The 21,404-nt window shown below is 41.7% G+C and overlaps 1 long non-coding RNA gene and 1 pseudogene across 1 annotated transcript; both read left to right on the top strand.

The window, feature by feature from the left end:
• Positions 1-449: 449 nt before the first annotated feature.
• LOC117498278 lies at positions 450-17,193 on the top strand (annotated as a pseudogene).
• A 2,137-nt stretch (positions 17,194-19,330) lies between these two features.
• Positions 19,331-20,006, top strand: LOC117498262. The gene is made up of 3 exons (XR_004557559.1): positions 19,331-19,407; positions 19,771-19,812; positions 19,917-20,006. It is a non-coding gene; the product is annotated as an uncharacterized LOC117498262 (long non-coding RNA).
• Positions 20,007-21,404: the final 1,398 nt, after the last annotated feature.

Below are 21,404 nucleotides of genomic sequence, written 5' to 3'. Positions count from 1 at the left end.
TTTACCGATCAGGCTAACGTTGTATCTGCTCCGTCCACACTCACAAGAACATGATACAGACACAGATACAACAGCGACTGTATTCACCATGACACAGACAGTCTGTGTTTTGTTCATGTTTAACTTTTGTCCAGTTTCTGAACAGATATGAGGAGCTGTAAGCTCTGTGTGCTAACAGCTAACGGCTGATGGTTTTCTGATTCAACGTAGGTGACGGCAGGCTGAGATCCTCATCGCTGATTGGCTACCGCGAGAACGCGTCTCACACGCACACACACACACACACACAACATTAGCATAGCAACCACATCGTTTTTTTACTGTAAATATTAACTATTTCTATTGGAAGGCAAACAAAAAATGTAACAGAAGGAGAGCTCTGATTGGTCGCTCATTTTTAAAAATGTGATATTCATAAATGCATAACATTGCTAACCCAGCAAGCAGTTATGGGTAGCTACCCATCTACCTTCACCACCTTCTCATCTACCTTCTTCACCAGCTACCCATCTACCTTCACCACCTTCTCATCTACCTTCTTCACCAGCTACCCATCTACCTTCACCACCTTCTCATCTACCTTCTTCACCACCTACCCATCTACCTTCACCACCTTCTCATCTACCTTCTTCACCACCTACCCATTTAACTTCACCGGCTACTCATCTACCTTCAACACCCAGCTTTATCTCGTGAGCAGTTACAGTAAGTACATTTTTGTGTGCAACAGGATGCATCAACTATTAATGGACTTGTACGCTTTTGTTGCAGTTGAAATAAGTAATTGTGTAATTATTTGTACTATTTAAGGGGTCTGCTAATGTCTTTATTAATTCTAACAATGCCTACATACTTTCAGATGCCACGTGGTAAATCGTCCCGCCGTTCCCAGGCTGCAAAGCTACGCGTGGCTGGGACACGTGTGGGACATCTGCAGCCTGGCAATGCCAGTTTCGCACGTAAGTAGTCGCGGATTTTGTATATGTTTAGGGTGTCCATTTTGGTTGTATCATTGTAAAATGTGTTTGCATGTGCATTTTTTACAGGCAGGCTCGTGCACAGATACACCCCTCTGTGGGCAAGCGAGCTAGTTATGATGAGGAGAATTGACTGAAATACACTTCATTTCTTTTGCATTCATTTTTAGATAACTATCATGAAGCAGTGTTTGAAACATGGATTTGTTTTAAATATATACATTTTAAAATTCAATCACCGGTAGGACCCTTTATGCATTTGAGCCCTTTCCCTTCTAAAATCCTCTGCACGTGCCCGTTTACAGGTGTTATTGTAGGAAGGTGTGTTATTATTGCTTACATAATTTAAGAATTGTAAAGGTTCATTAAGTTTAATGTCGGTGTCATTTTCTCTGTTTTGAAATAGCCGCTGGCGGTACGGGTAACCGCCATAGAGTGCAGAAATGGCCAATTTTGTCCCTGACCGGACGACAACACAAATTGGTCATACCAGCCGTGTCTCCAGACAAGGAAGTATGAATTGTTTTCAGATTTTGTTAACAAAGTCTGGGTAATCATTAGTGATTTTCATTTGAAATAATGTCTTCTGTTGTTACAGTTTGTCCTCCTTGTTGGAGCTTCACATCTCCGTTCCATCGTCGATGGAATTGTGAAGATGCCAGAGGGAAGGTTTTCCTTTGGTGCCATGTCCACACCGGGGGCATGCGCAACCCAGCTGCGAACCGAGGCAGCCAATGCTGTGCTGCCTAGGACACCAGATGCAGTCTGTGTGATGGCTCCGAGCAACAACCTGACATCCAGTAGGACCATCACTGAAGCAGGAGAGGACTTTGCGAAGCTCCTCGCGACTGCCTGCAGTCGCTGGCCTAACGTAAGCTTATTTTTTATTGTATTTATTATAGTTCTTATAATATTACATTTTGTATTCTTATTGATGTGGTTGTATGTTTATGAATTTCTGAAAAATTGACATTTTTATCAACAAATTGTGAAAAATAGCGTACCTTTGTAACTTTGATTAGGTTTTTGCCATGGACTTCCCCCCGCGCCTTACCGTTGACCCTGACTACCAAGACATGATGCGTCAGGAATTTTGTCGTGTTGCGGCATGTATGGGTATGTTTAACTAATATTTAGGTTCAAGTACCGTAAATCATTTTTATCATTTTCCTATTTTTCATTATTCTTTGTTTTAAAGAGCAAAATATAATATCTGTGTGGATATGTTAGTAATTGATCTTGTTGGTTTTTTTAGGCGTGAAGTACACACCGCTTGCAGAGTACTTCCCTTTGAAAGAACTTGACCTGTGGAGCAGAGATGGCGTGAGTGACATGGCAAATGGAAACGTTTTCTCTGTATACTTCTTTGTAGCTGAAATTCCAAGTTCCGTTCTTGAAAAAACATATTGAAGGTTATGTGCTATTTGTAAATGTATTTGTATTTGCTGGTTTTTGCAGGTGCACTTGAGTGACAGTGCGGGAATGCCAATCCTGGTCGGTTCTATCTGGAACGCAACATATATGCAACTTGTTCCAGCCGAGCCGAAGCCATCTCCTGTTGTCCACAGAAGATCACCGCCTGCGAGGAGAGTCACTCCAAGGGTGATTGTCAAAGGAGAGGTTGCCAAATCACCGTAACTGGATCCTTCCAAGTGGACCGTTTTCGGCCAGGGCAGGAAGGTAATTGTGTGGTAGACATCTTTCAATAAGAGTGATATTCCCTGAGCAGTTTGCCTTGATAATGGTGGAAGAGTACCCATTTGATTAACACAAGCTATGCTATTTATCTTTACAGAGGAGCCAACACGATGAACCTGAGCAGTCCATTGATGCACTTAAACAAGCAGGGACTGTTCAGCAGGAGGTAGGTAAACTTTGTAGTATGCTTTGAAATCATTGGGGTATATTTATTGCAGTTTATATGTGCATTTCTTTTCCTTTTTCTAAAACAATGTTTCTTCATTTTTATTTCACAGGAATTGGAGGAGAGTTATCTTCCACTGACACCTGTGTGGTTCAGCAGTGCAATGTTGGTTGAGATGGACAAGATTAGTCCATCCCATCTTCCTGGCCCTGATGAGTGCACACCACCGGTTCCAAAACTACAAAAGGTAATTTGTTTGTTGCTTTGTATGTTGGTTGATGCCCTATTATAAAATGTATCCTTCCTGACAAACTTTAAATGTATTACAGTGAGGACAACTTATACTGTCCATAAGGAGTTATTAGTGGAGGATTAATCATTTTGTTTTCCTTACGTTAGAAAGCAAAGTTGGAGCTGAAGCAGAGGGCTCCTGCCTCCAAGAGGACCCTGGCAAAGCGACAGGTTGTTCTTGTTTTCTTCTTTTTTAAAGGCAATATAGGACTTGTTTAAAACTAAGAAGTTACACGAATATCGGTGGTGTTATTTATTCTCAAGTTTACTAAATTGTTTTGTTTTTTTAGGGGGAGGCAGCTCCCATGGTTGTGGAGGTGATTTTACGGCCACCTACCAGTAGAGGGACAGTTGCTGTGGAGCAGCAGGTCTGTGCTCTTTGTGTGAACGATGTGCTTTCAGAGTGACATTTGAATGAATCATGCTAATTTATTGACATAGTTACTTTTGCTCATTGTTAAAATAAAATAGTTTCAGTTGTTAGCCTGCATGCAGTCAACGTTGTTTCAAGTGTACACAACCAATGACAAGAAACCTCTCTTTTGAGTTCCATTCAATATGTGTGTGGGTAAGTAGAAAAACAAAAGTTAATATATAACAATAATCATTTTGTATTAGTAATTGTATATCTTTCTATGATTTAGTTAAACGTTTGTGAAACAATTTAAGACACATAGTGTTTTTAGCAGTTTTTTTATATATTAATTTTCTTCTAGGAGGAGCCATTGCCAGGGTTGGAGCCATTGCCCCGCGTAGAGCCATCACTGAGCGTGGAGCCATCATCCAGCAAGGAGCCATCACCCAGCGTGATAGTGGATGTTGATGATGACAACAGATGGAGAACAGGTAAGGGCTATGCTTGCATGTGTTCAGAAAAAGTGCAGCTGGCTGTTGTCGCAGGGACTGATGCGAGGTATGCATCAGTTTCTGACAATACAATATCTGTTGCATGTTCTATAGCGGCTGCGATCAAACATTTGATTGCGCCTGTGTGTTCGTGGAGCAGTACAGATATCGATGCCATATGTGTTGCAGGGTCAAAGCTTAACTCATTTGTATTAGGGGAAGCCCATAAAATGAATGTAAAGCCAAAGAACTTGTGCAGGTTGGTTGAGCAGACCAGTGTGTTTGGACGTAAGTGGAACGTCAATATGGGTCTGCCAGTGTACGGCGAATTGAATTTGTCTGAAGGGGATAAGGTATTGTCGGAGAAGCTGCTTGAACACTTATCCAGGGATGGCATGTGTCTGTTAAACCTAAATTCCGCAGCCAGTGTCATTATTCAACACAATGACTGTATTGTGGTCGTTGATTGTGGCACACGTGGTGCGTCTGGGTTAGCATCCAGTTTTGGCACATCTGTAGCCGTGTTCAACACATGCCTTAATGACCTGATGTTTTACATCAGGAATCTCAATAATTCATTGAATGCACAGAAGTTTAGCATTACAAGCCTTTCTGTGAAAGCAGCTCAAGTTAATTCGGAGACGGCTAGAGTCATTGATGGGGATATGGGGTGTGTCAGGGGAACATTCAGTCAGGGTGATCAACGCTTTAAATATGCAGGACTTCAGTGCATGGCTGTAAGTTTGGTAGGCATAGCCAAACACAAAATTGACAGCGTGTTTACATGGCAGACCGACAACCTGGATAAAGTTGTTGTACTTGGTGACAATCTGTACACCTCCCTGCGTGACCAACAAGGTATCAGTGGAGGATACAGACTACTTTCGGTTCCAGATCTGCCCAAGGAGACCATTATCGACGGACAAAGATTTCTGTTTCAATACAGTGACTTTGTGTCTGGAGATGTGGATGTGGTTGAGGGTGATCTCATTGATGAGGGTGTGCACACCACTTTAAAATACGGACTGGATAGGATGTGTAGGGTGGACACTACGCAGTGGTCGACTCCCATGCACGCAGTGCGTCTGGGATGAGCGATGGCGAGGGGCGTAGTGTTGTTCTGTATTTCAGAGGCCTTGAACACGTGTTTGAATACATATGGACATTTGCAGCGTTCCTCAAGAAGTCTCAAAAACAGTTTGAGATCGCTGGTGTCCGAGTCACTCACATAGGCCCAATTGAAAGCAGTAATCTGTCTTTGGGTCCAAGAGTGACGGACCGTCTCCACAGCAGCGTTAAAAAAATCTTGGAGGTGGGCGTATCTGAAGCTTGGGGATTTTTTTGCGATCAACCAATCACATGAATCTCCCGCCCGCGACATACGAAGCCAAAAAGCCCGAAGTAAACTGGATATAAACTCCCCAAACAGGCGAAAACATACCACTGTCTCTGCCACCTCCCTCCATCCCTGGCTCCTCCGGTTTATATCCCGGTAGGTCTGGTCATAAAGCACCGGGTGATTGATTCGCTACCGCTAATTTCTCCTCCATTTTTTGGAATATGAGGAAATTATCTGCGGTATGTCTCTCCCAGCATACACGCCGTTTGATTGGCTAGAGCTTGAACTGCCAGATTTGCGTCCACGGGATTTGATTGGCTGCCGCTTCCACCTCAGCTTCAAAAGTTGAACATTGTTCAACTTTGAATCTTGAAAATCCTGAGAATCTCCGCTCGCCTGCCCACAATGCATTCCGGCGAAAAGTGAGGGAAAGTGACGTCACCCCATTCAAAGTGAATGGGCAGAAGCGTTTCAAGATTTAACGCTGCTGTGGAGACGGCCCGTGACTCCCAAAACGACAGACTGATTTGGGTTGTAGTTCAGCTATTCAGTCCACACTTGGCTGCACCAACATTCAGATGGGTGCAAAGCGTAAGATTCGTAAGGGATCTTCTGCTTGCAAAACATTTAAAAAGAGTGATGTTACCGCAGTTAATTCAGACGTTGCTTTTGTCAAAGAAGTAACAAGTGGACGACTGCAGTTTAATCCTCTTAGTAATCAACTTGCACAAGCTCTTTGTAACCAGTTACATGTGCAGTCAGAGAAAGTAGATGTTGTGTCTACACAAATTGGTTTGATAGGGGCTCCATGTCTCAATGACAAAATAGAGGGTTGACGGAAACTGTTTCTTTAGAGTAGTGAGTCAAGCTGTGTGTGGTACACAAAGGCATCACACAATAATTAGGCGTGCAGTGGTTCATCAAATGCAGAGCAATGCTGTGCCTTATGAGCGTATTTTGACCTCCTCCATGTCAGAATACCTCAGCACATCCAAAATGCGTGAGGTTGGCAGTTGGGCAACAGAATTAGAAATTCAAGCAGCAGCAGATGCGTTTGGAGTTAATATATTCACATATTGTGATTCACGCTGGCTAAAATATAGTTGCGAGAACGGGCAGTTGTCTAATCAGGGGGTTTATTTGGAAAACCGCAATGGTAATCATTATGAGACTGTTGTGTGTGTAAAACAACCTAATTTGCAGAGTTGTTATGGGTATTGCAAAGTGAACACTTCTTGTCCAAGACTGTACAATGTCAGACGGACAACTAGAGGCAAAAGGAGGGTTACCGAACAAACGCATGGTACATCGTCTGCTGGGGACACAGATTGTGTGGAAAAGAGTGATGTAAGTAAAATCACTCTTGAATTTAATCCTTTGTGCAATGAAGTGGCAAAAACACTTTGCACAAAGTTAAATATAGACTTTCAAAAGCAGGATGTACAGGGACCTACAGTAACTGGGTCCCTAGGTGTGGTCTGTAAGACCGAAAAAATAAAAGAGGACGCTAACGGCCCCTACACACGGCGGCGTGCGGTGACTCTTCAACGCTTCTGCCCATTCACTTTGAATGTGGTGACGTCACGATTCGCCGAACTGCATTCTGGGAGCAAAGCGTAGATTTTCTCGCGGTGCTCGCTGCAAAAGTAGAGCAATGTTCTACTTTTGAAGCTGAGGCGGAGGCGGCAGCCAATCAAATCCCGTGTATGCAAATCTGACAGTTCAAGCGCTAGCCAATCAAACCGCGTGTATGCTGAGAGAGCCAGACCGCAGTTCATTTCCTCATATGCCAAAAAATGGAGGAGAAAATAATCGTAGCGGTAGGGAATCACCCGGTGCTTTCAGTCCCTATTCACCTACCGGGATACAAACCGGAGGAGCCAGGCATGGAGGGAGGTGGCAGAGACAGTGGGTGAAACTGGTAGGTTTCCGCCTGTTTGGGGAGTTTATATCCAGTGTACTTTGTTTGAATGGACAGCAGGCATAGACAGTATATTTAGCCACCATGCAATGTTGCATAAAATAGCACCATAGACATGAATTAAAAATCGCTTTTTAGACATTAATGTCTATGGTGAGATTCATACACGGGAGCCTTTTTAAAGCCTTTTTACCCCGCTGCAAACAGAAACCCCCCCCTCCTTCCCATCACAAACTTTACACAGACCCCCCCTTCCAATTATCAACTCCTGTCTTGTTTCCGCAAACTCTTGTGTCCTGCAGCAGATAAAAGTTTTGCAAGCCCCCGTTCGTTTAGTACCTAAAATAATAGACATCGCTTTTTCCAGCTGACAAACCCGACTTTCTGGTCACTTCTTCAAATGTCCAGCCCTTGGTGAGAGACACGGGAGATTCATGTGATTGGTTGTTGGTCGCGTTGCTCGCGTAAACTCCCCAAGCTCAAGACACGCCCACCGCCAAGCGGCAACGCACGCCGCCGTGTGTAGGCTGCGTAATAGTTTCTTCGGAGCGGTAGCTCATGTTCTCAGTGGTTCTCAGAAGAGCCATCGAAAGATTAGAACGACTGTTGTAAAGCATATGATGAATCACGCAGAACAAACTAAAGTAGTTGGGGGATCTGCTTCAATTTCAGACTACATTGAGAAGTGTCAGATGAAGTATGTAGGACATTGTGCCACAGATGTAGAAATCCAAGGGACAGCAAATGCTCTTGGAGTGGACATTGTTATCTGTACTGGGGAAAAATGGCTCAAATACACTTGTAATTGTGCAATGCTTTCAAAAGAAAAAATATACTTGAAACATTGTGATAAAAATCATTTTGAGCCAGTGGTTTGTATCATACCTTATGATAAACAAAGGTGCTTTAAATTGTGTAAAGCGGGTGGTTTGTTAGAGACACGGTATATGCGTAGCAGTGTTGATATCTGTACTGGGAAGGGTGGGGTTAAAGACAATGCAGAGAGTGTTGCAAACAGCTGGAGTCGTAGGCACTGTCGTTCAACATATTTAAAAAAGAGATACAGCTCAACAAAGAAACTGTATTATAAAAGAAACACAGTGTACCAGCAAACGATTAGGGATGCGTCCATGAAAAAGTATAGTGATGCAGATTATCAAGAGAGAGTAAGAGTCGGTCGTAGAAAAAGGTATTGCGAGGATGATGATTTCAAACACAGAGCAATTGGACATACTCAGGTTAGATACCATGAAGACCCATTGCATAATCAGATGATAAAGGATTCAAGTAAAAGAATATATAAATGTAATCCGTTGAAAGTAAAAGAATATAGGTTAAAAAAATATCATGAAGATGATCTGCATAGAGAAAGGGTTATAGCATTAAGCAAACGGAAATATAAGCAAAATAAATTGCATAGAAAGAAGGTAAAATCCATGACTTCAAAAAGGTATCATGGTAATCCAGATTGTAAGAAGCGAGTAACAGCTAGCAACAAATTGAAGAGGCAACAAATGCTCAGAAATAGAGAGGTATTTGATTTTGTAATGCAGCAGTTTTTGGCCAAAGTTAAGAATGGACCAGTTTTTGTTTGTAGCTGCTGCGAGAGGTTATTTGAATATCAGAATTATAAGGATCAAGAACTAGCTAATAAATGAATCAGAGAAACATATTTACACACATGTACTGATGACTGTGAAGTACCCTGTGTTTGGATTGAAATTGGGAGGGCAGCTTTGGATCTGCAGCAACTGTGATAACAAACGTAAGAGAGGTGTGCTGCCACCTGAATGTGTTCTAAATAATTTGGCAGTACACCCCATTCCCCCAGAATTGGCTTGTTTGAACAGCAGAGAGCAGCATTTAATTGCCAAACATATAGCATTTATGAAGATGGTGGCATTGCCCAAAGGTGGGCAAAATGGAGTTCACGGACCGGTGACGTGTGTTCCAGCCAATATCGTCCAAACTACTGATTTGCTCCCCTGCTCAGAGATGGAAGGTTCCATCTTACGAGTAAAGTTAAAGCGTAAGTTGACCTACAAAGGTAATTTTAAATTTCAATTTGCAGACACAATGCACATAAAGCGTGCATTGAAATATTTAAAAAGAAACAATAAGCACTATAGGGATGTTGAATTTTATAAAACTTGGTCAAATGAGTTTTGTAGGGAGGATGAAGAGAATGAACAAACCCACACCAAGGAAACATCATCAGAGGCTGCTGAAGAACAGCCATGTTTGTTTCAGGACATGGATTTGATGGCTGTGGATACTGATCCGGAGATTGCAGATCAGTTTTCAGAGAGAGAACTGAACATGGCCCCATCAGAAGGCAATAGTCCTGCAAAAGAAAGTTCATGCATTCCTGTACGGGTTCCCGAGGTTGAGGAACTTGATGACGCTCTGCTTAATGAGTTTTGGAGGGAACAGGATGATGACTTTGTAGACAATTTGACCTTGATGGATTTGCCAACTAACGAAACGTCTGATGCTAATGTTGATGATGAGCTTTTACACGACAGGCAACAGCATTGCATGTTTCAGGACGACACATGTCTGATGCCTGTTGATGTTGGACAGGAAGTGTTGGATCAGTATTTTGATAGTACATTAAATGTCGCTCCAGCAGAGGGTAATAGTCCTGTGAGGCTGTTAGCAGACATTTTCCAACAAAGCAACTAGGGATGCCAGAAACTGACCATGATCAAAATCGAAAATCGGACAGCCCTGGCGAATATTAATCGATTATTCGAACCCCCCCCCCCCCCCCCCCCCCCCGCGGGAGAGAAAATAAAAAAGTATTTTCGCAGAGCTTGCATTTGACTTCATTTGCACTTGTCAGTTCGAAGTAGTTCCACGAGGAACTCTTCTGTGGACGTGCCGCTCTGTTCATCTTTAGTTGTGTTCTCACTGTTCTGTCGCCAATAAATCATTCGCACGTGTGACGGAGGGGGAGGGGGAGGGGGAGAGGGAGAGGGAGGGGGAGGGGGGGGGGGGGGGGTGGGGTCGGTGTGTAGCAGGCTGCAGCAGGCAGCAGCAGTCTGCACTCTGCGCTGCTGGCTTCCTCCAAGTTTACAGTAAAACAAACTGGTGGTGTGATCAATGGTCATTTACAATTAAAAGCAACATGCTTTCCTGTATTGTTCCCACTGGGCTTTAACACCTACCAGGTGCGGCAGTGGCTTACCCCTAGGTTCCACCGGGTCCGTCTGCGCCGCGTTACGGCTGCGCCGCGGTTTTGGTCCGGCCTCCTCCGGCGTCATACCCTACCAGGCGTGTTTCAGAAGCATTTCAGAAGCATTTCAGAAGCGGAGCGTCTTGCCTGCCGGCTCGCAGTTTTTGTTGATTTGGGCATATTTCCTGGACAGGCTACTTTGTACAGACAAAGTTAATAATAACTGTAATATTCCAGTTATAAACGACATAAATCAAAGATGTGTTGCTGTATTTTAGTGGTAAAAAAATGCATTCATCATCATAATTATTCAACCCAGTCTCACGGCATTTCGTGCTATAGTCACAAAATTAATTTAATCTATTGATTCGTGTTCACCAACACGATTTTCGCATTTATTTGGTGTCACACAGAACGATTTTAAAAGCAATGTATTTCTATTGGTAGTATGTTTCGTGCCTGCACCACGTCTTTTTGTCCGGTCGGGTCTTGGAAGACCGGAAGCTGTGTGGTTCATAAAAACATTTTCTTACTCAATATCTTGAGCCCTAAGCCTAACCCTCCTATCCCTTTTATTTTAAATTGTATAATGTCAGAGTTTTTTTGCCGTCAGTGAGGAAAAGAAATGGCTCAGAGCCTCAGAATACTGACATCTGTATTTTTTGTCATCTTTTTTTCCTTCTAATTTGTTATTATTTGGTGCAGGCACGAAACATACTACCAATAGAAATACATTGCTTCTAAAATCGTTCTGTGTCAGAATACTGAAATCTGTATTTTTTTTTATCTGTTTTTCCTTCTAATTTGTTATTATTTACATTGCTTTTAAAATCGTTCTGTGTGACAAGAAAAAAATGGCGAAATCGTGTTGGTGAACACGAATCAATGGATTAATTTCGTGATTGTAACACGAAATGCCGTGAGACTGTGTTGAATTATTCTATATATATAATTGACACAGTGCCTGTAAACCGGAGGAGAACGCTGGCATTTCTCCTCCTACTTGAAAGACTACGGAGGGATAGGGTCTGCAAAATTAGTTTGTGTGTGTGTATATATATATATATATGCTATATATGCTCTGAACGTTCCACTTCCTGCCTGCCCGACCTTACGTTACGGCTGCGCCGCGTCAAAAATAGGATTCATCCTAATTTTAGAGGAGCCCTGCGCCGAGCCGCTTCTGGGACGCTTCTGAGCCGTAACGCGCCGCGTGTGGTGGAATAGCACCCATTGACTAGAGTGGCCGCGATCGCCGTGAGCACCGCGGCGCGCCCGTAACGCGCCCGTAACGCGCCGCAGACGGACCCGGTGGAATCTAGGGGTTAGTCTGTAGGGACTTGGTCTTGGAACCGAAGGGTCGCCGGTTCACGTCCCGATCGGACCAAAAAAAAGATGGAGTGAGCTGGTAGCTGGAGAGGTGCCAGTTCACCTCCAAGGCCACTGCCGAGGTGCCCTTGAGCAAGGCACCTAACCTCGAAACTGCTCCCTTGGCGCCGGGTACCTGGCAGCCTCTCTGCTCTGCCACCTCTCCTATCTGCATGTGGTTGTGTGTGTGCATGTATATCCTGTGTTTGTGCATGTATATCCTCCCCTGTGTGTGTAATGTGTGTAAACACAACAGAGTGGGGAAAGAAATTTCCCTGTAAGGGATTAATAAAGTGTATCTTCTTCTTCTTCTACCATGATTCGAGGCCCCGCAAGATAACATTATCACGCTATTTGAATATGCGTGTTTTAAATGCTGATGTTAGGTTTGTACAAAATATAGAATACATTTAATATGCTCAGTATTTGTCTGAGGTGCAACAGGTATTGTCCAGTGTGTCTATTGCATTGCGAAAAGGCAAAGCAGGCTTTCCATCCAAACCGATAGAAGATCATTTGTTGAATCAGGAAACCATAAGAAAACTGTTGCAATTTGATGATGGCTTTCGTTTTCTCTCACCTATTAGAGGTACTATTTTGGCAGCGCGCACAGAATGACCTCCTAGCTTGTGTGCGTCAACTTGGTGTGCCTACCTGGTTTTGTTAATTCTCTTCGGCTGATCTTAGGTGGACAAATCTACTCAACACTATTTTAAAACAGGAAGGTAGAACACAGACCGCTGAAGATTTAGATTGGGCAGACAGATGTGAACTCTTGCGTCGTAATCCTGTGACAGCGGCGAGGATGTTTGATTTTAGATGGAATTGTTTTTTGAAAGAAGTTCTTATGTCCCCTTCACACCCAATTGGCAAGATTGTAGACTATTTCTATCGCGTGGAATTTCATCAGCGTGGCTCACCTCATGTGCATTGCTTGTTTTGGATTGAGAATGCACCCAAAATTGATAATGCAGATGAAGAGGTGATTAAATTAATCGACACATATGTGACATGTGAATTACCATCACAAGATGAGCCGTTAAAGGACATTGTGACATCTGTGCAACAGCATTCCAAAAGACACTCTAAAACGTGTAAGAAAAAAAAACACTTTGTCTATTTAATTTCCCCAGGCCAGCTACTGCCTGTACATGTATATGTTGCAGCAGTGAAGATGAATGCTTTGCAGAATGTAAATGTAACTTGACACCATGTGAGTGTGTAAAAGTAGAGTCTTTGGCCGAAAAAAAGGAGAAGAAGGTTAAAATTCTGAACTCCGTCAAAAAGGCTCTTTCAAACGAAAATGTTATATTTGAAAGCGTGCCGCGGAAATAATCTTTTCAATAATTTGTGACAAAACCGTTTGAGACCCACTGAGATAACTTAGACTAAAGTGAACTATATCTAAACACTCAAGAGTCCTTTAGCTCACCTGAGCCCCTCAGTCTGAGAGGAGAGGACTCTCCTCCAGCTTGTTGTGGAAACAGCTCCTTATGTCCGTTAGTGCAGCTAGCTAACCAGATGCTAACATCACGGTCCCCGCTGGCACCGGTCCCTCTCTCTCCCTCTCCCTCTCTCTCACACTAAATGCGCTATTGCCACACACACACAGAGCCGAGCTTGAATGACACAAGCACACATGTATTTCCATGCAACTCTCTGATTGGTCTGGTGTCTTGCCTCTGTTGCATTCACTGAACACGGGAAATTGCAGTCCTGCCGTCCTCTCTTGTGTCATGATGAGGTTCACGTAAAGCACGGTTAATGTATTATATTATTGAGGTGCTAAAATATACGTCAATCAAGTGGCACCTGCAAACGGGGTGGTGGATGATAGGTTTACATCTAAAAACTTATTTTTCAAACATTATTTTAATTTTATTTCTTTTGTTACTTTTTTTTTTAACGGTCCACGATCTACCCGCACCACACTCGCGATCAACCGGTCGATCGCGATCGACTGGTTGGCGACCACTGCTTTAGGGGCTCCGTAGAAATGCAATTGAATACCCCTGCATTAAAGCAACAACAACAATAATAATAATATTAGCAATAATAATTGGGAGGGGGGGCGCGGCTGTTCTTATGTTCTCTGAGGGGAGGCTCACCTTCCCACACTTTGAAAACCCCTGCTTTAGACGGTAATGTAGATTTTGAAGACGCTTGGTGTGACCTGAACAGGAATTGGACAATCTTCAATGCGAAGAAGAGCGGGAAAAAATTGAAACCGTAGACGGGGAGCAAATAGACGCTATTCCTGATCTTGCCGTTAGTAATCGGCAAATGTGCCATTTGGAAAAGACAACGAATATTTTGTGCAGAAGCGAAGGGCTGAAATTAGTTCGGTCTCTAAAAGAAAAACAAATGTCTATTTTCTATCAAATACGACAATGGTGTTTAGACAAAATCTCGGGTAAAAATCCTGACCGGTTTCATGTATTTATAACAGGCGGTGCTGGGACAGGAAAGAGCCATTTGATTAAGGCTCTGCAGTATGAGCAACCCGGTATCACGGCAAGACGTGAACATGTGACGATCTACCATGCTGGGAGACGTGAATATGTCACGGTTTCGTCCCTTCAAACGTGACAGTTACACGGTATTGTTAACATGGCCCAACCAGTGGAGAAATACCCGGAAGTGCCAAGCAAATGCTCTACCAAGACTATTGGTCGGTTTTTATTGTCAAAATTAGATGTTTTTAATTTATTTTTTAATCGTCACACTCGATTTCGCCGATTTTCTTGTGGCCCTAGCTGTTCGACACCTCTTTTAGCAGAAACAAAGGCTACATTAATGTATTAAATCGATGTTAATCCCCTTCAAACGTGACAGTTACACGGTATGTTAACATGGAGAAATACCCGGAAGTGCCAAGCAAATGGTCTACCGCGCCTATTGGTCGGTTTTTATTGTCAAAATTAGATGTTTTTAATTTATTTTTTAATCGTCACACTCGATTTCGCCGATTTTCTTGTGGCCCTAGCTGGTCGACACCTCTTTTAGCAGAAACAAAGGCTACATTAATCCATTTGTGTTGTGGAAATACCGGACGTGACGTTGTATGATCGCTTAGCAACTGAACTCCGTGAAAAATAAACACCACTAAGGTTCAAGGGTTTTTGTTATCAGATGCTAGCTACAGTGTAATTTTGGCATTTAAAATCTTAGACCCCGAGCTCCTCCAACAGTGCAACATAATATAAATAGGACATAATAAAAAAAGAAATAAAAAAAATTGTGCAAAATGCATCAATTTTGGTTCAAATTATGAAACCAGTAGATTCATTCATTTATTTATTTTTGTTGCCCCAGCTAAATCGATGTTAATCCATTTTTGTGGTTGTGGAATTACTGTACGTTACGTTGTGCGATCGCGTAGTAAGTGAACACCATGCTACCGATTACTATCCATGACCATGAACGCACCGGACATCGGCAACAACTTCCTCTCTGTCTGACTTCGCCAAGCAGGTAATGTGCAGCACCGCATGCCTCCAATATTTGTAATGTTTATTGCAAGTAAATCAGTTGTAGTTACATATTTGTTTTAAGCACGAGCTAGCTAAACACATATTAGCTTTACTTGACCGGAGATATAGTGCGGTGATGAGTCCTACAACCCAGAAGTGAATTAGCATTTTACAACTATTGGTTCCCTCGTCTCAGAGCCAATGGGATTTCTCCATAGGATTTTGGAAAATAGCTCGAAATAAGATCTGTGGAAAACGAACCTGTTGATAAATGCACGTTTTGTTCAGCCGGATAATCTCCACATATCTACCCTACTTTTATAATTTTCAAATCATAAATCTAATGGCCAGAAGCAAAATGCTAACGTTATGCTACAGACGAGTACAGCAGGGTCGCACGACTTTAACGTCACGCCAACTTAACGCCACTCTAAGGTTAGCTGTTAAATTGAGATAAATAAATGGCAATAAATTGACAGTGAGCAAATAACTAATTACCTTTAGAAGTACACCAAAACATAACTGCTAACAATATAAATGCTGTGTTGGAAAAAAAGTTAATGTAAGAAAATGTTGAGTTAAATACTTTTGGCACTGTATATACAAAGCTTGGAAAAATGCCTATTGTGGCTGTCATACTTGCATACAGTGGCAACTAATAGTATTGTGAAGAAATGTCATGACAACAGTCTACAGACTGTTACTGCACGCTGATTGTTGTGGTCCTATTTAGGACAAAACGTTCAGAGCTGTCCTTGTTCCAGTCCGCCCCTGATTGATTAGTGCTTTAACTCGTAAATTACCCCCAATGTTAAAGCTTGTTCATGATATGTGAGATTGTAAATTGTCATGCATTCAAAAGTGTTAACTGTATTTTTTTCCTTCAACAGATTCCAAACCAAAGCTAGATCAAACAGCACTCGTAAGAGCCTTTTTCTATTTCTTCTGGTCTCCCTCCACAGAGCTATATTCCCTACATTTCTTCCTGTCTTCTCCCCATTCTTACCATCTTCATCTCTGTCTCTTTACCACTTTCTCTTTTGTCACACACACACACACACACACACACACACACACACACACACACACACACACACACACACACACACACACACACACACACACACACACACACACACACACACACACACACACACACACACACACACACACACACACACACACACACACACACACACACACACACACACACACACGGGTAGTTGTGCCCACAGGTAAGAACTTAAACTTTTCACGATTTATATATAGCATTACAATCGACTAACAGTGTCATATATTTATGTCTTTGTTATGCAAAACTTACAGGGAAATTAAAAATGGTCTTATTCGAGCTGGTAACACAGACGACGTTGCAGCGTATTATACTGTAGTACTGCTATAATTCTAGATTATATTATAAATATAATTTTATATATAGGATTTCAACAGATTAACATTATCATATATTTTCGTCAAATTCAAGATTGTGCTTTTACAGTACAATGTCATGGTCAAGCTTGTAAGATAGTAGAAGTTGTGTAACCTTACTTTCGAGTACATAATATTTTACCGCTGAATTTTAGCATTGCTTTGAAATTGTACTAAAACTAAGTAAGGGGTCATTATTGCATTGATACGAAATTAATTTACTAGTGTTTTTATTCTATTCTAAACAGGATACCGTTTTTGTTGTAGCTTGGGGATGGACTTACAGTGACAGACAAAGGAAAATTAGTCAATATTTGTATTTGATTGCATTCTGAATTTGAAACCCAGTTTTTAAATGACCTTGTCTTTTATTTGTCTTTATCTCCAAAAGAATGCCAGGACCAGGTTCCACTTCGAGGCAATGCTCAAGCTGCTGCATGTCACTGAATGTGGCATACAAAACTTGCAAATTCTGCAAGGCGGTGCAGCCCCGCAAACTGCGCCTTAGCAAACGAATGGACAAGTTTGATATGAAAGCAAACACCTGGGTCCATGCACAAAAAAAGAATAAAACTTCATCCCACCTGAGGGATCAAGCTGCATTGGTGGTATGTGATGGACTGCATGCATAATTAATAACAGCCCTGTACTTGTTCATTCTGGATTTGGAAAAAATATTTACATTTGATACAGAAATGTAATATCTGACCATATCTGATCATAATTACGTAATACAAATCTGCTGCTCAAAGCCCTAGGTAGAAATGGGCTTTGAGCTGGTGCACATGATGCAAATGTCATGACCTGCATGAACTGTGTGCCCCAAAAAAAATGTGACTATATGTGCATTCAAGTTTTAAAGCACTGTGTCAGAACACAGCAAAATACATTTGCACTATTTAATCATTTATCCAATTCAACTTACATTCGAAATAGACATTTTCATCAGTGTGTCTGCTCCCTGTCAATACAACTACTGTCGACACAGGGATAAGTTATGTTTATTTAACTTTGGCGAATCATCGCTGAATTTGATTCAATGTAATTGAAAGGTACTCTGTGTAATAGTGAGGTTTCTAAATTGCAACCAACTGAGTACCTCTCCCTTTATAAGCGTGTACAAGAACCTACAGTGGCCATCCATTGCCATGACAACATGAAAGGCCTTCTCTAGAGCCAGTGTTTTTTTTCTTCCGATTGAAGTACTGTAGTAACACGGCAAAGAGAAGAGAGTGAAAGAGACCGGCTCCCTATGTATATATGAAGGGCTTATTCTAAGCTAATCACAACAAAAAATAGTTATAGGTGATTATACACTAATGGAAACCTAATTATGAATACCATAATCAATTATATCTTACAGAACCCCTATAAATACTCCAGTGTACTTTAGAGATAGATATATTATCTCAACACTGTGATTGAGCCTGTGCGCAACAGCAGAACATCTAGTATACTTGTAAGGCATCCAAGTGAATACTCACCTTCTTGTAGTACAATTACCCCAAGCACAAGACTTAAAAAACATACTGCAGGTGATCAAAAATAGCGACGTTTATGTAGTAGAATGGCTCTAAACTTAATCCCACTTAGAATCTGTGGCACTGTTCATAAACCACAGTGCTACTCCACAAACCTAGATGATATATACAGTGTAAAAGATACTGGAAAACATTCCTGCCCACTGCAATAACACTGTACAACAAATCACCTCTGGCTGGAAGAGAACTGTCTGCTCCATAGTTTCTCTAGAAATAAAACCACCTTGTACATTTTACTCACACATAATCTGTTTCATATTTAATACTCCATAATTCCATATATTTTGAATATATATATATATTTGTATATATATATATATATATATATATATATAATATCTGTATGTATATTTTCTATTTTGTATTTTGACATGTATATTTTATATTTTATTTTATATTTTATTTTATTTTATTTCTATTCTTGTATATTTTGTTTTATTGTAAAATGCCTTTTATGCTGCTGTAACAAAAACAATTTCCCAATTTGGGATCAATAAAGTACGATCTATCTATCTATCTATCTAAATTCCGCCAAGAGAAATACAATGCAGAATAATGTTCAAAGCTTCTACTTGCTGATCGCAAGTTGTTAATGCATGCATCAAAAAAAATGTCTTTGTTATTGCATAGGGGTTGAATATTTGTGCTAGCAGTTTATGTGATTTATGTTTAACAACTGGTTTTGCCTTTGTAAATAACCAGGGCATAATTGTTCTGAAATAAGGTATATTTTGGTTTGTTGGAAGCTGGAAAAATGTCAGGCCCTTGGAGCCAGAGGCGTCTTGTTCCTAGCCCGGCCTGGAATAAAGAAGGAATGGACCTGCGAAGTAATGATGCCAAGGTGCAATGTCAGCAGCAATGCCTCCACCTGCCTCCACCTGCCTCCACCTGCCTCCAAAGGATGGAGGTGTTATTTGAATTTGTTGCGAAAGGTATTGTTTTAGACACTTAGATGTCGTTTTGTTAATAAAGTTTAGGAGGAGCCCATAGGGGTAATTGACAGCAATTAACTTACACCTCTTCCTTAAATCAAGCATACAAATGGGAGAACTAGTGAATTACATGATGTTGTTGATGCTATCCAAAGCTTATTTTCTTTAATCTAGGTTGGAGTCATACAGAGCCTGCAGCAGCCTCCGAAACCCCACAGCCTCCTGCGGAAAACTCGCCTGCCACATCAAGTAATTGCAGAAGTCTATTGTACCACTCTTCTTATTGTTTTCTGACTATTATTTGTTATATGAGAATTTTATAAACAGCCAGGAGCTGACCATTCAAAATGACATTGGTTGAACTGCTTAATGAGTCAAATAACGCCTAAGAACTTAATGTCATTACTTTTATTATCACTTATGAGGACATTCCTATTGGTGGGGTTAGAGACCAATGTGTCCTTTTTCTGTGGTAAGATTATGTGTGCACGGAGTGGTTGTACTTGATGTAATATAAACTTGTGTTATTTTTGTAAGCTTCAGAGTCATTGTCACTTTTAACAGCAACTTGTATGTTGTATGTTTTACAAATTGTAACCTTTTCTTTTTCAGAAGTCGTCATTGCCACCGCAGACACCCCCACCGAGTCCTCTGGTAAGTAGCACAGCATAGTTCATCGCGATTTCCAGTAAAATAGGAGGTTCTGTAAATTGAAGAAGGTGGCGTACATCCATTCTACTCTTTCTACTTCTATGTAGGAAACCTATCCGAGGAGATGTACACCCTGACACTCATCCCTGTCCCAGCTGCAAGCACCTATTCACCCCCTTCACCATCGGCTGCGTCCCAGCCAGGGAAGAGGAAGAAGGGTTAGTGTTTTGTTTGTGTGATTCATTACATTTTAAATAATGAGTGTTGAGTGTTATTTGCCCTCTGGCATCATGGTTTATAATAATAGCACTTGTCATTTAAATGTACCTTTCAAGGAACCCAAGGAAATTTTACATATACAACAGAAATACAAATACAACACAATTCACAGATATCTTAGGGAAACCGTCTTTCCATAAATAGGGTGTGATTTGTCATAAAGTCACAGCTGGACGCTAACAACAAATATTATGAAAGTTATTTAAGTTGATTCAAAAATACATTTTGACATACTCCATATTTGAAGTCTGTAGATCAGGAACATGAAGGGCAAAAATCATCTATAGCCCACAGAGGTTGTGATGCTATCTCTGCCCCAGTCTCTACCGTCACTTACATTTAACTTTCTTACATCTGTCACAGGTTTGCCCACAGAGCGCTCCTCCTCTCCAAGACTTGCTACCTCTGTAGCAAATGGGTGTAGCAGTACCACAGGTGAAGCAGTACCACAGGTGAAGCAGTACCACAGGTGAAGCAGTACCACAGGTGTAGCAGTACCACAGGTGAAGCAGTACCACAGGTGAAGCAGTACCACAGGTGAAGCAGTACCACAGGTGTAGCAGTACCACAGGTGAAGCAGTACCACAGGTGAAGGGATGAAGAAGAGGTTAGCGTATTGCTAATCTGCAATGTGGCCTATTTGTGTCCAACTTCCTTTTTGTCATTAATCAAATATTCTTCTGGAGGATGTCCAAACCTTTTCTTCATTTGTTAATAACTTCTTATTTGCATCATTTCAGGCTGCAGAAAATGCTCAAGGCAGCAGATATTCAACTACAACGGAATAAAAGACAGAAGGGTAGAGAAGGTAAGATGTTGAAACTGACAAAGCATGAAGCAGCAATGCATTTACCCGTAGTCGCTGATATGGCTAACACTTGTTTTTGCCTGTCTGTTTGTGTGTGCCCGTGTGTAGGGAGGAAAGGAGGTAATGGTCTGCTGGCTGCCCTGCGCATCATGGTGAGAACACAGCTCTTTGCTTAGCTTTTTTTTTAGACTGTGCGTTATAAATAAATGTATTACTTCATAACTAGTTTACTATCAGGCTTCTACAAAACTGACCCTAGGTAATTTGTTGTTTTATGATAACCCATGCACGAATATTCTCATCAGAGTCCAGTGCACTTCCTGGGGGCTTGGTTGGACCCCCCCAGAGCGTTGCGTATGCCGTTCTATCCACCTCGGGACCCGTTATCGTTACCGTAGTCCTAGTGTGGCTGAACGGTCTATATGACAAAACTGTAACGGAAACTACCGTATGCGTTCCCGTGGGGCCGCAGCCTTATGCTGCGTTCACACCGGACGCGATGCGAATA

This window comes from Trematomus bernacchii, unplaced genomic scaffold, assembly GCF_902827165.1.
Source record: "Trematomus bernacchii unplaced genomic scaffold, fTreBer1.1, whole genome shotgun sequence".
In the NCBI taxonomy this organism is placed as follows: domain Eukaryota; kingdom Metazoa; phylum Chordata; class Actinopteri; order Perciformes; family Nototheniidae; genus Trematomus; species Trematomus bernacchii.
Note: the sequence above shows the minus strand (reverse complement) of the source record. Positions and strands in the feature narration are given on the sequence as shown.